At 45.6% G+C, this 17452-nt stretch overlaps 1 long non-coding RNA gene and 1 pseudogene across 2 annotated transcripts in view; both read left to right on the forward strand.

Moving 5' to 3' along the window:
• Positions 1-17452, forward strand: part of LOC146396457 (uncharacterized) — a 128347-nt gene that overhangs the window by 32087 nt on the left and 78808 nt on the right. The gene's annotated exons all lie outside the window — the stretch shown is intronic.
• LOC110256697 (glycerol-3-phosphate phosphatase-like) lies at positions 1050-2218 on the forward strand (annotated as a pseudogene).

The raw sequence follows: 17452 nt of genomic DNA on the forward strand, positions 1-17452 counted from the left end.
GAGGCAGAGAAAAAGGACAGTAAAAAAAGAGGATGGAGGTGGAGACTGTACTGCGACTGTCAGGGCTTTTTTGTGCATTGTTAAATGCCCCTTGAGGTCAAAGACATAATTTTGGGGAACTTGCTAAGGGGTTGGATATTCCATTATAGCAAGCAGGGAGGAAAAACTCAGCAAAATATGGATTGCTACTATAAATGTAACTTCCCTTTAAACCCAGAGCTTAATTGTCCTGGGAATACATGGGTTACATAGACAGTGTTCATTTCTATGATTAATTCAGCTGGCTAGAGCTTGGTACTAATGAGACCAAGGCCAAGGCTACTGGCTCTTTCCCCATAGGAGCTGTTAGCATCTCATGGCTCCAAAGCTGAGGTGACACCCCTCACTCTTGCATATAGTGGGATCGTGTGAGAGAGTATGGTGTCTGACTCCACTTTTAATGCTTTTCCAACACTGCTGGTTTCCCCTCTAACACAATGCCTCTGCTCTGAGTGTACTTGCAGCTGGAATTTTGTAACATGACAATCTAATCAATGACATTGTTTCCAGCACTACACTGCACTTAAAAAGCAGAGGCTGTCTGCACTAGAGACAGCATGAGCTGCTCTGTTACATTTAAATGGATACAGGTTGCTCCATCAACTGACTTTCACAGACAAATACAGCTTGAAAGAAACCATGCCCAGGTTACCCTGTTGCCGAAGAGTGTGACTGGGATCTTGCAAAAAACCCTCTGCTCTTTCTCCATTTTCTAAGTAGTTGGCAATCTCCCGCAAGTACATTTGAAAAAGATTCATGTTGGACATTTGACCTGCGTCCCTGGATTCCCTGTCTGAAGCGTCCCATCACTTTAGCCCAAAGCTTTTTGTTCTGTGCTCCATCCTGCAGGGCTTGTTTTAATTACCCCCACATCCTTTCAATCTCTGCATTTTTACCACGATGGAGTTGCAAGTCACTGAAACTCAACTCAAACTAGCTCTTTTTGTGGATTCACATACTGGGAAGGGTTCCAGGTTTCCTCACATAGTCTTGGAACTTAGAACCGGAACATGGCGCCACCAGAGACCTCGTCCTCTCTTCCTTCCCCCTTTTCTTGTTTTGGCTTCGTTGGGCAGAAAGCTTCTCTCCAAGTGGTAGCCAGCATTCCCAAAGGCACATTCTCCTAGTGTAGAAAACACAGAGGAAAACTACCTTCTCGAGAATCTTGATGATAGTCTAAGAGAAGGGCTCTCCTATGTCTCTTTCTTAGATCAAACTTTGCTGAGGAATGAAAGCACTGAGATTGGCCAGGTTTAGGTCGTGTGTCCACCGCTGGAGCTTGAGCGTCTGCTTCAGGGGTCGGGGAAGCCTGCGGCGGGCGGCTGCGAGGAGGAGCAGGTGGTGGTAACGGAAGTGGAGGCCAGGAGGTGGCAGCCACGATGCCCGCTGCGTGCGGCTGAGCGCCTGGTGGGCGTGGACACGCTGCTGTTGGCGGCGTCGGCGCGCACCTGCGCAGTGAGAGCGCGGTGCTCCGCGTTCTTGCGGCCCAGACCGCGCTGTGGGCCCCGGGCTGGGCGCCTCGGCTTCGTCACCTACTGTATCAAGACCTACATACAGAACTGTGGGGCCTAGCCTTGGGCCCAGGCCGCGAGGTCCTCGCATGCCTGCTGCACCGCGCTTCACCTGCTCCAGCGCCTGGCGGACACGTGGGGCCCCGAGGCCTAAGCGCTGGGCAGCTCGGCCCTGTGCGCGGAGCTGGAGGCCATGGGCGTCACCGGCGTGAAGGTGTGGCCCGAACTGCTGCAGGGCGACCGCCCAGCCATGCTGCCTGTCGTGTGTGGGCTTCGCTGGGCCCGCACTTCAGCTCCAGGAAACCCCCCAAGGCTGCGCGCTACCAGCAGCAGCCTGGCTGTCTGCTCACCGTTATGAGCAGCCGACTCCCATCTGGGAAGGACCGTTTCATCGCTGGCACCTGCTGTCTGGTCTGAGCTTCGGAAACGGCTGCCCAGCGCCAAGCCAGCATCCAGGGAAGCCCCGCCGCTTCATCTTCGACTGCGTGTCCCAGGAGTATGGCATCGACCTGGAGTGCACCGTCCTGGTAGGTGGCTGCCTGGCACAGACAACCTTCTGGGTATCACTTGCGGTCTGAAGACCCTCCTGACCCTCACCAAAGTTGGAGGAGTGTCTCAGTTCTAGGGAGTGTTATTAGAGGGGAAAAAACAAAACAAAACAAAACAAAAACAAAACATGGGAACAAAAAACAAAAACAAAACAAAAACTGGGAAACATGCAAAGAATCCTAGTTACTGCAGTTCTACTTCGTCTTTCCTAAAACTTAATTGGTCTGCTTAGAGCCCAGTGTAATAGTGGAATCTTCTGAAGAAGCCCAGAGTGAAATAAATGCAAAGGAGAGGAGAGGAGAAGTCTTTTTGTGATCATTTGTAAATTCATTTTTATGTTGTCATAAGGCATATCATCTAGATTCTTCTTTAATAGATAAGGAAACGGATTCATAGATAATTGAAGTGAATTGCCCAAGACAGATTGCCCAGTTGGTAATTGGACGAAAACCCCAAATCTCCAACACCCACTTTTACAATTTTTTCCTGTGTTAGCTTACCTTCAACAGATTTGTTATCAAACTCCTTACTAGCTTTAATGGTGGGAATTTCAAGCAGTGGGTGAAGGTCAGCCATGATGGTCTTCAAATTCCATTGCTAGGGCAGCCCTCATTTCTTGCTTCCAGATCAGTAGGTTTGTCTGCTTTTAGGGATTAGTGGAATAGGTGGGGCCAGTCAGCTGCAGACCCAGTCTCAACAGATAAACCCAGAAAGTCATGAGGACTTTCTGGGGCCTGTGTCACAGCATCTGGTCAGAAGTAAAGGAAGGGAGAGATCAAAATTCAACCCAGTTTGGGATTCCACTTTCACTTAAGAAGTAGAAAACCATAAGAGAACATGGCTTCTGCCCTAACAATGAGACAAAGCTGCGTATTCTCTAAAATCGTAACTTTTCCCAGCCCATTAGGGACTTGAGGTCACAAGCCAACCCAAAATGAATTCTAGGGTAGGAGGGGTGGTAAGGTCCTTCCAGGAGATGGGGGCACAGGCACTACTGTGCTTTTTGCAGAGCATGGCAAGAGGAGGTAACAGCCATGAGTATCTGACAGTCTAGGAAATTCTTAGAGGCAAGTGTGGGCTGATATTACTTGTTAGCTCCTTGGCTGTTAATAGTGTTTTGGCACTGAGCAGAGGAGAGACTGTTCCAGAGTGGTCAGCCTGGTTTTGACCCTCTTCCTTCTAGAGTACTTGGAGGTAGGTGTATTGGTTATCTATTGCTACATAGCAGATTATCCCATTAAGCAGCTTAAAACGTCAAACATGTATTAAATTGCAGTTTCTGTGGGTCAGAAATCCTGGTGCAGCTCAGTTGAGTACTTCAGCTTCAAGGTCTCCCAGAGGCTGCGGCGAAAGTGTTGGTGGTAGCTGTGGTCACCTGGGGCTCCACTAAGGAAGGGTCTGTGTCCAAACTCACACATATGGCTGTTGGCACGGCTCAAGTCCCCATCAGCTGCTGGCCAGAGGCACACGTTCCTTGTCACATGGGCTCTCCATTGGGCAGTTCTCAATGCGGTAGCTCACCTCCCTCAGCAAGTGGGTAAGCAAGGCAGCCGGAGGGGATGCCACAAGCTCTTTGTCACCTCATCTCAGAAGTGACATCCCATCATTTCTGCTGTATGCTCTTCCCTGGGAGTGAAGTCACTAGATCCATTAAAACTCAAGGACATGAGTTCGATGAGGCAGCGATCATTGGTGGCTGTCAGTGGCTGTCTGCCATACAGGGGAAGATCGTTTGGGGGGACTCAGAGTTAACTCTCATACCCTTAGGGTAGGAGGAGTGAATGGTATTATGTGCCAAGTTTTGCAAAGTCTGGAGCCTTGGTGAGAAAGATGGAGCCAGCAAGCAACCAACATTTGAGACTTAGTTGGGTTAGGGTGGAAGGGCACCAAGTTCTAAGAATGACTGCGGAAGGAAGGAAACAAACACACCTTTCAGATGGTTTTTTTTTTTTTTTGCCTTTTTCTAGGGCTGCTCCCGTGGCATATGGAGATTCCCAGGCTAGGGGTCTAATTGAAGCCTTAGCCACTGGCCTACCCCAGAGCCACAGCAACGTGGGATCCGAGTTGCGTCTGCAACCTACACCACAGCTCATGGCAACACCGGATCCTTAGCCCGCTGAGCGAGGCCAGGGATCGAACCCACAACTTCATGGTTCCTAGTCAGATTCGTTAACCACTGCGCCACCATGGGAACTCCTCAGCTGTTTTTGTTATGTTGTTAAAACCTCAAAATAAACCCATGCAAAGGGCGTTATTAGCTCCATTTTGTAGGTGAGAAAATGAAGGCCCAGGGAGGTTAGCTCTCATGCCTATACCAGTATTGCAGTGATGGTTGCACAACTCTGTGAGTATACAAAACACTCATTGAATTGTATACGTAAAATAGATACCTTCTAGGGTGTGTAAATTATACTTCAATGAGCTATTTTTTTTTTTTTAAAGACCACCCAGGTAGTATGTGGTAGAGTGGGAAATTTCAGACCTAATTGTTTTAGACTTTGTCTTAGTTTGCTGGGGCTGCCATAACAAAGGCCCAGACTGAGTGGCTCAAACAATAGGTATTGATTTTCTGGAACTTAGAAGTCTGAGATCAAGGTGCTGGCAGTTTGGTTTCTTCTGAGGTCTCTTTCCTTGACTTGCAGGCAGCTGCCTTCTCCTGCTTTTTATCCCTGTGTCTCTGTGTGTGTCCAGTTCCCTCTTTGTAGAAGGACCGGGTCAGATTGGATTAAGACCCAACTTAATGGTCTCTTTTAATTTAATCACCTCTTTGGACACTTTAATCTCCAAATATGATTATAGCCTAAGCTACTCCACCCTGTGATTTGGGGGGGACATAATTCAGCCCATGACAGACTCCAGAAGCTTATTTCTTTGTATACCCTTTGGAGACAATAGAGGTCCACTGCTATATTTGTTCATGAAATCTGCTGATAAACATTATCTTGGCTTTATCAGTATAATATTTGTTTTGTTCGGGAAGAACGGTACTGGGAAAATTCTAATTTCATACAGATAAGTATTGGCAAATGGTAACAGTTTTAAATGAGCTTATAGGCCAGTCTCTAGATACTTTCCAAACACATGGATTCAGAGCCTGAAAGAGGAAGAGCTGGATTCTTAAAAAAAAAAAAATTAAATTGAATGACTACCAATATTTAACATCTGTTAATATCATTTATCACAAAGAGATAAGTTAAAGGAAAAGCATCCAAAATGTACAATAAATGCTAAAACTATTTGCACTGTGCCGTGATCCCATGTCTTGTCATCTCTTTGCTGGTTACTGTACAAATGACCACACACTGGGAGAGCACGTCCTCTGAGCAGACGTGCGTGAGCCTGACCTGACACGGCCTGAGCCAGCCAGTGCATTTGAAAGGAACATTCAAGCACGATCTTGCATGAGCCAGCATGCATAGGCCTAGGTTTTTAAAAAGTCCAGACACACAAGTTAACTTGTTGGTGTCCTGATGTGTTAAAATGTGACATGTAAGGTACTTGATAGTACATTTTATTTGTTTTTTTTAAGGCAAAAGTAATTTTTAAAGATACTTGATGCAAGGGTTTGTGGGACCCCAGTGCAACCTAGTGTTCAGGTGTGCAGTTTGAAACTACCTGAAATATATCCTAAGGTTTTCACATGTCTAGGGCACAGATACCATGTGTGTCCGTGTGGCACAGATACCATGGGCACCTGGCTTCCGTTTAGAAAGCCCCTGAGCCCTGGGCTTGGACCAGCTGCATCAGAGCATAAACCAGAGGCTGGGGACCCACTGAGGGAAAAGCCAGGTACATGCTTGAAACAAAAATTCCAGCACAGTTGGAACTAAACACTTCATTCCGGGTTAACTAACCGATGGGTTGAAAGAGTGACTTGAGAATCCTATTATCTGCTCCCGAGATCAACCACAAACCTTAGCATTCCTCAGGAAGAATCTAATGTCACTTAAAACTGCCTGTCTGCTTCCTCCCTCAATTAGAGGAGCTTTTGTAGGGCTGAGACCAAATGAGTCCATAAAAGGGCTTATTTACCATTTGGTGCTCAGCTGAGGCCCGGGGTCTCTCACTTTCTCCCTGGTTCTCATTGATTCTCACTCCACACTCCTCTTTCCCATCTTTTAAACCAATTAGGGGAACTGCGGATTTGGTTCAAGTGCCGCAAAAGCTGGTTTTTTTTTGAGTATTGAGTTTTTCAGTCAACAAGGAGAGGCCAGACAAGATGCTTTTCGTTCAAAGATAAACAAAGGCAGCTGATGAGGAAGGTGGGAGGAGGGGGAGAAGGAGAGGGACATTCTGAAAGCTTTAGTAATTCTTTAGAGGAGCTAGCAGGATCTCAGGCAGGCTGAATGTTCTGCACTGAATCTTCTCAGCACAGAATCTCTGGGTCGCGCGGTGCTCATCCACTGGATGGCAGCAGAGAGCCGTGTGTGCCTTTGTCCCTGCTCCTGGCTGCACTTCACCTCAGAGCTGCTCAAGTTTACAAATCCCCTCTCTCTATTGAATGGAACAATACCAAGAATTTTGCTAAAGAGACGTCGGATTCTTGGCTGTTTAGACCTTACCTTCTCATCCTTTCCCCCTTACCTATATCTTTAAGTCCGACTGCATTTTTTTTCACTAAGAAGAGCATAGATTTGGGTGTATACTGTCATTCATATTTTAGCCTCCGGGGGAAACTGCCAAGCAACATTTTCCCCTTTCTCTTTTATGCTAAGAGAGTTTGCTGCTCTTTGGAAGTTTTTTTGTAGTTGTCATTGTTGGGTTGTTTCAAATTGAGAAGAACCAAGGAGCCAGCCCTGAAATTGTTTGCTGCCTCCTCGAAAGCAACAATTTGACCCAGCCCCCTGGCTTTGGGAAAGTCATTGCCATCTGACTTGGTTTTGACCAGCAAGGGGGCAAAGAGCGGTTTTGTGGGAGGTGTGAGAGAAGAGTGGGGAAGGTTAAGGGGCTTCCTGCTCATGGGAGAGAGAGCCTGGGTTATTTTTATTTATTTATTTTTTGCCTTTTCTAGGGCCGCTTCCCACAGCATATGGAGGTTCCCAGACTAGGGGTTGAATTGGAGCTGTAGCCGCAGGCCTATGCCACAGCCACATCAATGCCAGATTCCAAGCCTCGTCTGCGACCTACACCACAGCTCACGGCACCGCCGGATCCTTAACCCACTGAGCAAGGCCAGGGATCGAACCCACAACCTCATGGTTCCTAGTCGGATTCGTTAACCACTGCGCCACAACAGGAACTCCCGAGCCTGGGTTATTAAGGCCAGCACCAAAGCCTGGGGTGGGGGTGGTGGTTTGGTGCTCCCCTAGGACTTAAATGATGGTGTTTTCTAAACACACAAGAAGAAATTGCTGAGGAGTTGGAACAAGGTGGGGAGAGACATGGGAGTTCCCTGGTGGCTTAGCAATTAAGGATCCAGTGTTGTCACTGCTGTGGCTTGGGTCACAGCTATGGCTCCAGTTCGATCCCTGGCCCATGAATTTCCATGTGCCTTGGGCATGACCAAAAAGGAAAAAAAAAGAAAAAGAAAAAAGATGGGGAGAGAGAAAACAGCAGCTTCTTGCTGTAGCCATGTTGCAAATGCGAAAGAGTCAGAAAGCTCTTTGGCTTTGAGTGGTATGGGTACGTGTAGATGCCACCGCTTGCCTGTCACTTAGGGCAAGGAGAGAAGGGAAAAGAGAATTAAGGAAGAAAAAGAAGACAAGAAAGAAGAGGAAGAAGGGCTGAGTGGAGGAATGATAGAATGTTCTCTTGATGTAGGTTGCCGTTTAAGACAACCCAGGCTCTTTGGCCTTGGGGTCAGCAGCCACTCATCCAGCTCTCTGCCCAGGTTGTGGGTAGGGCACACCACTGACCCCTGGGAGTTCCAGGTGGCCATGGGCTGGCCGGCTGACGGATGCACTGCTGGAGAACACCCTGGGCTGGGGCTCAGAATGGGAGTTAGACAACCTCCCCGGGCAGTGTCTGTGGCAGAGAACTTGAGCAGGATGGTGCGAATTCCAGAGGGTCCAGGCCAGCAGGAGAGGCAGTGTGACTGAGGAGGCCCGGGTGAAAGACAGAGAAAAGAAGAGTCTTAGGGATTCGACCCCCAGAGTGCGAAAATTCAGGAGACTCTGCCAGATTCTTCAAGGCAGGGACATGTCTGCAACATCTGTTGAATCAAAAGGAATATCATCTCCTCCTGAATCAAGTAACACTGTTTTGTCCTTATACAGTCTCATATACAAAAGAAGATGGTTCTTGGCTAAGACCACATTGGAAAGACAAGAGAAGGACCTTCTCTCGAGAGATGGCAGATTTGGTTCTGCTTTTGCGTCAAATAAGAAACCATTTTTTTGTTTCAAAGCCGGTGCCTGCCCACTTAACATGTTTGAAGCATTTTAGATTTCCTGAGTGTTTCAGCTGCCAAAACATCATTGCATGATTCCATTGAGGTCAGAGAATGGACGTACACTATTGTGTTTCTCAGACCAACTGAAATTTCTAACTTGATCGTTGAATTGTTTTTGTTTGCTTCGACCCTCAGGACAAACAATACTACCTATATGTATAAGACTGAACATGTTTCAAAGCATGGTCATACTCCGCTCCACAGAGCATCTGGTGAGGTAGGGAGGGCCTGATTTGTAGTCCTCAGTCACCAGGTACAGATATTTTGGCCCAGAAAGAATTGGCTTATCTGTGGTCACCTGTAAGGTGCTAAAAGCATGGGGTGGAAGTCAGGTGTTTGGTCTCCCAATCTAGTGTTTGTTCTGCTTTTTAGCTTGACAGTTATTTTAATTTTTATGTATATTTATAAGACATTATGTTTGTAAGATACTTTATTAAGTACATCCCTGTTTTTATTTTCTCTGCTAGCTTCATTGTTATTCTCAACTTTCTTTACTCTGTAAAGTGACACCAGAAAGAATGACATCAGGAAAAGTATCCTGATGTCTCATTACCACCCTTGGCTGTGAGGTGGTAGGGGGTAGTTAGGGAGGGGGAAGACTAGGGCTGGAGGTTGGTGAAGGGAAAACCGTAGGGTGATTCCATCCTCCTTGAGTTCCAGAGCAAGCCTCCTGACGTTCACAGTCTTGGCCAGTGTGCTGCTTCCTGTCGTGACAGTTGTTCATTCACCTTAGGTATAGCTTTTGTGGATCTTAAATGACCCGTAGGAGTTCCCAGTGTGGCTCAGCAGGTTCAGAACCTGGCTCGTGTCCATGAAGATGTGGGTTTATGATCTGGTGTTGCCGTGAGTTGCGGTGTAGGTCGCAGATGCTGCTCAGATTCCACATTGCTGTGGCTGTGGTGTAGGCTGGCAGCTGCAGTTCAGATGTGACCTGGGAACGTCCATATGCCATGGGTGCGGCCCTAAAAAGGAGGAAAAAAAATGACTAGGAAGCAAACTCAAAGAACTTCTGCTCATACAAAGGAATTTGATTTCTCATAGAGGTTTTTACCTGATGATTAGAAAAGGGAATACTTTTTTTTTTTTTTTAGGGTGAAAAATATAAGGTATTATTATCCTGAAGTCTTGATAATTTTCAATGTAATGAGTCTGGGAAATCTCTGAAGCCATAGAACTACACTGGCAGACAGTGAAATGGTTTAAAAACTCTTCTTGGAGTTAGCCACTTTTTGGTTGCTCTCTGTATCCTAAATCACCCAGACATCCAGCGGGACTTGGAACTGGCCCTAATGGAACCTCCAGCAGTAAGACTTCATTATACTATCCCACATTTAATCTTCTCCTCTAAGATATTCCTAATGCTGGGTCCCTTGGCAAACGCCCTAAAGAAGTTTCATTTCAATATTGCTTTGTATTTATATAACCTCTATATCTAAGGGGCTTAAAACCACTGATGGCCCATGCTTCATTACTTAGTTTAACCAAAAAGGAAGTCAACCCATTTCATAGTAACAAATTTAAGCTCTCCCTTTGAGATAGGTAATAAGAATAGTACTCTGTGTATGTGACACATTTCTCTTCCAAGAAGCTCAAAGTAATTTGAGCAACTGAACTGTTGGAGGAATTAAAGAACAGATAAGGCGAGTGTGTGGTCCTAGGTAACCCAGTAAAATGGGGGCAGGGTGGAAATTTGGAGGGGGAACATCACACTCTCCCATCACCCTTTCATTAACACTGGTGACAAGAATGGTGGCAGTACAGTTTTTAAAAGGCGACTTCCTTTTTTATTCCTTGTTACAAATCTTGGACCATTTCTTTTTCTTTTCTTCTTCTTCTTCTTCTTTTTTTTTAAACTAAAAGGAAGAGTCTCCCATTCCAGTCTCTGCTTCTGGATGTGAGGTTGAATTCTTTATTTGTGTCCTGGCTAATTCTCCTAAGATGTTGGCAGGGACAGGGCAGGGCATGATATATGGTGACATTCCAATTAACCCAGGACTCTGGGGTTGAGCGAGGGGCTTCAGTTCTTTGAATCAAGTAGTTAAGGGAATGTTACCTTGTAAACCCTGATGTTTTCAGTGCTTGTTATCTGTCCTTCTCAAGTCTGGAGCCCCTGGTTGACTCTCTTCTTGATGAATCGGAAGAATTCTCAGTCCAGATGGTGGGTCTTCATTGTCAGACCTGCTGACACATCAAACCTGAGATGTAGGATTAATGGTGTTCTGATCTCTGTCTGTACCCCTGGACTGTATTTTCTTTTCTTTCTTTTAAACTCTGCATTTTATTATATATATATAGTTGTACACAACCAACCATATATATGTAATATTTATTACATATATAGTTGTACACAATCATAACCCAATTTCATAACATTTCCATTGCACATCCTGGGCTGTGTTTTCAGCAGATACTGGAGCACCACTGCACATGTGACATTTACCTGGCCCTCCACCCCCTTCACTCGTCCCCTCAAGGCGCTTCTTCCAGAAGCTTGTCTGGGTCACTGCTCATCCCACAAGTGTTCAGCATAGTGAAAATGGACTGTGAGAGCCACGGGCACTGCTGGCTGCCAGTTGGGGATTTATGTCCTTCCTGCAGCTCCCCCTGCTTTTGCTCTTGGGAAACTCAGAGTGCAGTTTGGGAAGGGCAGAACTTTGCATGGCTCTTTTCTTTTTCCATGCATTTTTTTTTTAAAGTTGAAATATATTTGACATATCAGGTGTAAGTTTAAAGCGTACAGCATGTTGATTTGACACATTTGTACATCGCAGTATGATTGCCGTTGTCGAGTTAGCTAACACCTCCATCATGTCACATCATTATCATTTCTTTTTCATGGAGGGAAGAATTAAGATCCAGTCTCTAAGCCAGTCGTATGCTTATATCCGTATAGTATTTGTTAAACTGATCTTAATGCCAGATCTCTTAGCCCCGACCTTAGAGCTGCACGGTTCCTTTTTTTGGTCATTGAACTTGAGGGCAGAAAAGAATGTATTTGCAGCTTCCTATCAAGAACACTCCAGAGCCTCCTAAGAGAAATGTCTCTTCCCAGTTCCCTTCCATAGCATAAGCTGGTGCCTCAAACACAGCCCAAGCGGGAACTCCCCAGGGGAAGTGCAGTGTAACTAGCCACTCACACACTCTTAGGGTGGGTTGCCTTGCCCCAAAGACGTCTGATTTAAGCTAAAAGGAAGTCAAAGTCGAAGCTGAGGGATCAATTGCCCAGAGACTCCAGGCTTCGTAGAGCAAGTATTCCTTGCAGAGACCTCTGGGCTGCTTGGCGTAGATACGGCAACCTGAACTTGGCCCCCGTCTCAGAGTGCATATGGCGTTCCAATATACCATACTGCGCATGGGGAAAATATTTATGGGATAATAAATGTGAGCAAGGCATGTTTGCGCTCTGTGCATAATTGGCAGTAGAATGTATAGATGAACTGATTCCTTATTTTCCCCTCCAAGGAGCTGTGGCCAGATGTCCTCTCAGGCACGCCTAGGAGCGCAGTCTTTAACTCCACTCCCGGGCGAGGGATGAGGCTGGGGGAACAGGGCACTGTTAACGGGCTTAGGACTAAGGCTCGTAAAGGACACAGGGACTTCCATGTGTGGTCTGGCTGAACAATGAACACGGATTTTTTTTTTTCCTTTAAAAATGGGTCATATATTTTTTATATATGGAGTGTGGATCAGCCCTGTGAAACAGGCTATATGTAGACCCTTACAAGTACCGAGAAGAACGTTGGGGGGATACGACCATTGTTTTGGCAAATACGACAGAAATCCAGGGGAAGTTGCCTAATTCAGATCAACTTCTGTTTGCCATGTAAACTCATCGTTCAGGGGTTTTGAGGCAACAAATGCAGAAAGTACATTTTCAACCATAAACTACATTGGCTACTATGGGATCATCCCAACATTACTGGAGTGTTATCAAATAATTATTGTGCCTTTCTTTGTAAAGAGCCCAGAGAACAATTGAAAAAAATACCCCCCCCCAAAAGAAATCCAAAGGTTAGATTAAATAATCCACTTTTAGTAACTGTTGCACAAGTATCTTACAGAGGGGGCAGATTCATTGGGTAAAAGAAATATTGATGTTCAAGTATCATTCGTGTTGTTGTGCAAATTTTTAAATACAATTGAAAACCAAGGTTGCATTTATTTTTTGTGGAAGAAGTCTCCTGTAGTTTGCCTGCCTGCCTGCTATTGTTCTGCAGTGGGTAGATTTTCCTTCACATTCTTTTTGCATCATTGTAACAGACAAGTCTAAGACACTGTCTAATGTTAATGCTACACACTGCTGCCAATTATAATCAGAGCTAGTCAAAATAAACAAATTAAACAAATAAACATGTCAGAACAGCTCCAAGTTAGCAAAAATAAGCCAAGTCTGAACTCTCCCAGTGTTTTCGGCATGAGTGATGGGCTGTGGGTTGTAAAACGCTCCATAACATTTTTTCACCTTTGCTAGGGGGACGGTGGGTCAGTTTAGAATTACAGTGCCGCTGGACGTTGAGGAAGGGGTCTGCGACTGAAACCAAATCAAACCCAAATGTTGCTGGCTTCACGGAGGGTAGTAATGATCTGCCGCATGCTCTAAATGCTTTATAAAAAAAAAAAAGAAGGAAAGAAAGGAAAAGCAGTTGATTCTTTGCTGATGTGACGCCAGAGCCCCTAAATCACGGGAAAGGTTGAACACAACGCAGGTGAAAGTAGACCAAAGGCGGAGGTGCATTTCAACGTGAAACATACTGTCCCTGTGACATTTCCCCATCAGCACATTTAAAATACTGGGCAATTAAGTTAGAAAGCTCCATTGGCTTCAAGAAGGAATATAAAAGATGACTTTGCTGCCCAAATAGGATATCTCAGCCAGAGCTTGGAATAATGAGAGGGGTCTGAGGTAGAAGTTGCGTGTGTTTGGAGTGGTATGTGAACCTATAAAAATATGGAGAGAGGTTAGGGGAGAAGCCTGTCACTCCGGCAGGTGGTTCTCGTAAAAAGGTGATCTCTTGAAGCTCTAGACATTTAGGAATATCTACACCCATTCCTGGGATGCTGGCCACAAAGCAGGTGATTTGGTGTTCTTCATCCGACAAATACCGATCTGGCACCAACCCCATGCCAGGCGCAGGGCAGCAAAGGTGAGCAGGGCTCAGCCCGGGCCTTTGAGGCATCTCCCTTGGTCCCCACCGGGAAGCTGAGATGCAGGGTATCAGAGGGAGGTGGGTGATGGGCAGCAGAGGAGAGCAAGGGAGACCAGGCTCTGACGTCCCTTACTATTCCATCTCACCTTGCACTTGTCAGGGAAGAGGATTTGGGTGAGGTGATCCTCCAACGAGAGAGGCTTTGCCAAAGAGAGAGCGGAGCGACGTTCGCCCCCCGCAGAAGACTGCAGATGACTTCTCTGTCTCCCATGGCTTGTGTTTTTAATGTGCCCGGTGTTTGGAAGGAGAAGGGGCGGGTGGGGGGGTGGAAATTGTGGTGCCTTTGAAATGTTGTTTTCTGAGGACAGTATATAGAATCTTGGTTATTAACAACCTCTCACAAGACAGTTATTTTTGGAGTGGCCTCTTAGGAGGCAACCTCTTGGAAGTGAACTCATTTATTTTGCGTCTCACTGTCCTGCCATTTCCTGCGGAGAGAGGGGAAAAGTGAAACCACATGTTTTGAGGAGCGAACGGAGGAAATCCCTCCGAAGACAAATGACGACTCCTCTCCCCTGGCAATTAGTCAAACCTGGGCTTCAGGCCAGCCCAGGTGTTCCCGACTGTGTATAAATTTGCCAAAGAACAATGAAAATAGCAGCTGATTGTGCTGACAGATTCTTCTGGTAATTTCCTGTTGTTTGGCATCTTCAGGTTACTTTCCCACAATTACGGCTGCTGATGAAGTCCGGGGCCCTTCGAAGTCATTTTCCAACTCTCTCCTTGCCCCTTTCTGTCATCCCACCAGCATGCAGCCTCTTACCCCCAACCTGAAAGAAACGAGACAATCAAAATGTGAAACCAAGTGCAAAAAATATTTCCAGAGTTGTGGCTACATCCCCCCCTTTCCCAGATGTTTGAATTTAATCCCCTTGCAAAATACATATTTTAATGAGTCTGAATTTAAAAGAAGGGGAAAAATGATTTGCACCTGCATCATATAGAGTTTCTTGGCAACCATGCTCTGGGATTCAAGTTCCTTTTGATTCTCCAACGTACAAGTTGGAAGGTTTCCTTGTGTTGTCCAGAAATATCTAATCGCAGTGAAGCTGGGTCAGCTGGGGCTGCTGCTGAGAGAGATTGCACTCCAGCTGAGCAGTGACCAAGAGGGGCAGCCCCGGACAAGACTGGGCGTCATTTTGATGTCCCTTGCCTAAAAAGAAGTGCCTTAGCTTCACTACTGCTCCCTGGTCCCACTGGTCAACGGAAGAAAGTGAAACTACTCTTGTGGGTGGGTGGAAGTTATATTTGTACCCAAAGCATTTGGGGGTGAAGTGAAAATAAGGGGAATTGCACAATTTTCTCAAATCTTCACATTATCCAATCTGTCAGGAAGCTATGCATATTTTCTTGGTTAGAGCAACTATGTAAAAGATTTTTTTTTTTTTTTTTGGAGGGGATAGGGAGCTGAAACTATTGTTGAGAAGCTGCCAAGAAGCTGGTTTCTTTCTCTTCACTCCCCCCTCTCCTGGCCCCTCAAACCCCCAGAGGAGGGAGTCAACGTGAACACTGCAATGTGGGTTTGCAAGAGTTGTGTAGGATATATTAGACTAGAGCGTAATGTATTGAATTTTTCTAAACAGGGCTTCGTGTCCCCTATTAATCAGGACTTCTAGCCAGGAGAACTGCAAACCAAATAAAAAATTCCGGGATAATCCACGGCATTTGAGAAGAGGGTAGATCTCGGAACCTATCACATCTGACAAATGTTCTTGGGATTGGCTTTGAAATGACTGTCAGTCTCTGCCGTTCTGGATATGCTTTTGCTAAGAAGGCTGCATTTCTTTTTGTTTTAAGGTGAGAATTGTGGAAAAAACTCACTGAACATAGGCAAAGTCAGAAGGCAACTGAAAATCATTTTCCTAGGTTCCTGGACCTCTTAAAAATAACAACAAAACATCCAAGTGGAGGTAAAGTTGGAGGATGTCAGAAATGACACAGGACATGGAAAGTGCTGGTTATTTGTGACCTCTTGATAACTCTTCCACTTGCATTCACATATTCTGTTACCAAATGTTTGGGGGTGTTGATAAAGGGCACTAGTTTTCTAAGTTTTCAGAAAGATGCCTTTAATTCAGGTTATTTTTCTGTTCCCTTCATGAAGAAAGCTACTCATTTACTCATTTTTTATTCATTAATCCATTCATTCATTAATTTACAATTAGTTGAACACCCTCTATGTGTTGGACATAGTTCACATATTTCACCTACACTGCTGACCATAGTTTGACCTCCCCTCTCCATGTCTGAAATCCTACTCACCCATGAGGTCCAAGTTAATTAGTACCTCCTCCATGCAGTCTTCCTTTCTTCGTGTCCTAGTCCTTATTAATCTTCATTTTCTCTAACTGTCCACAGCACGCATTCATTCATTCAAACATATTCAGTGAACACTCAGGATGTGCCTTGTGCCAGGGGGAGTGAATGCCACCTTGGTTAAGATAATCCTGGCTTCTGGCCTCACAGATCTTAAAGTAGAATCGTGGTAACAGCCAGTTAAACAGATCCTTACAATATGGCGACGAAATCTTGTGATGTAGGAGGGTGAGAGGCTGTGGAAACAAGGGACGAGGTCCCAGTGGTCATGATGTTTGAGTTAAATTTTGAAAGATGGGCATTGGTCAGCATGATGGGGGTTGTGTGTTGATGTTCCAGGCAGAGGGAACAGCATGAGCAGAGAGGCATGCTGGGAAAGGGATGAAGGATGCAGGAGTGATGCTTACCCCCACGGTGTTAGCGGAACAGTGCGTACTTCTGGGCACACACGGAGGACCAGGGAGGAAGTGTGGCGAGAAACAAGAAACAGTCCTGAATGGCCTTTAAAACCATGGTGAGGGAAAGTGACTTCATCTGGAGGTGGAGCTGCTGAAATTCTTAAACAGGAAGTGACACAGTTAAGATTCGCATTTTGGAAAGATGTCTCTGCCTGAAGTGTGCAGAACAGACTTAGGGGTGAGGCAGAGACGTGAAGGTTGTCTTAAGTGTCAGTCACCTGATTTTGTGCTCAATTGTAAACCATTTTCTCTCTTTCATGATTCTCTATTTATTAGCTTTTACTCTTTCGCCTGATTTCAAGCATCTTGATTCCAGGAATCATATTTTTTCCCTCTGTGCAGAATTGGTAGTAGATGCTCAGTAAATACTTCTGTAGTTTGATTTTATTGTTATGCTGCATCCTTTTCAGCTTACCATGTCAACACCTCATGGTGGCGTAAGAGCCCTGCAGGGGGCAATAAACAGAGGGAGAATTTTTCTAGGTAAGTCCCATGAAAGCAATATCGAAACCTCTATTTACCAATACAAAAATTCATCCTTTGCCTTCCTGCTTTCTTAATACCCAAGAGAGAAGCGTTGTGATTTTATGTGCCCTGTGCAGCTCCCAACATTCAAAGTCAACAACATTAAAAGTGCCAACATTAAAAGTACTTTGGGGAGTTCCCGTCGTGGCGCAGTGGTTAACGAATCCGACTAGGAACCATGAGGTTGCGGGTTCGGTCCCTGCCCTTGCTCAGTGGGTCAACGATCCGGAGTTGCCATGAGCTGTGGTGTAGGTTGCAGACGCGGCTCGGATCCCGCATTGCTGTGGCTCTGGCGTAGGCCGGTGGCTACAGCTCCGATTCAACCCCTAGCCTGGGAAACCTCCATATGCCGCGGGAGCGGCCCAAGAAATAGCAACAACAACAACAACAAAAGACAAAAAACGACAAAAAAAGACAAAAAAAAAAAAAAAAAAAAAAAAGTACTTTGGCCAAGAG

This window comes from Sus scrofa, chromosome 14 (genome assembly GCF_054392235.1).
Source record: "Sus scrofa isolate SSC_HxYL_T2T_F1_AM1 chromosome 14, Sscrofa_HxYL_maternal_Yorkshire_Landrace_v2.0, whole genome shotgun sequence".
Classification (NCBI taxonomy): domain Eukaryota; kingdom Metazoa; phylum Chordata; class Mammalia; order Artiodactyla; family Suidae; genus Sus; species Sus scrofa.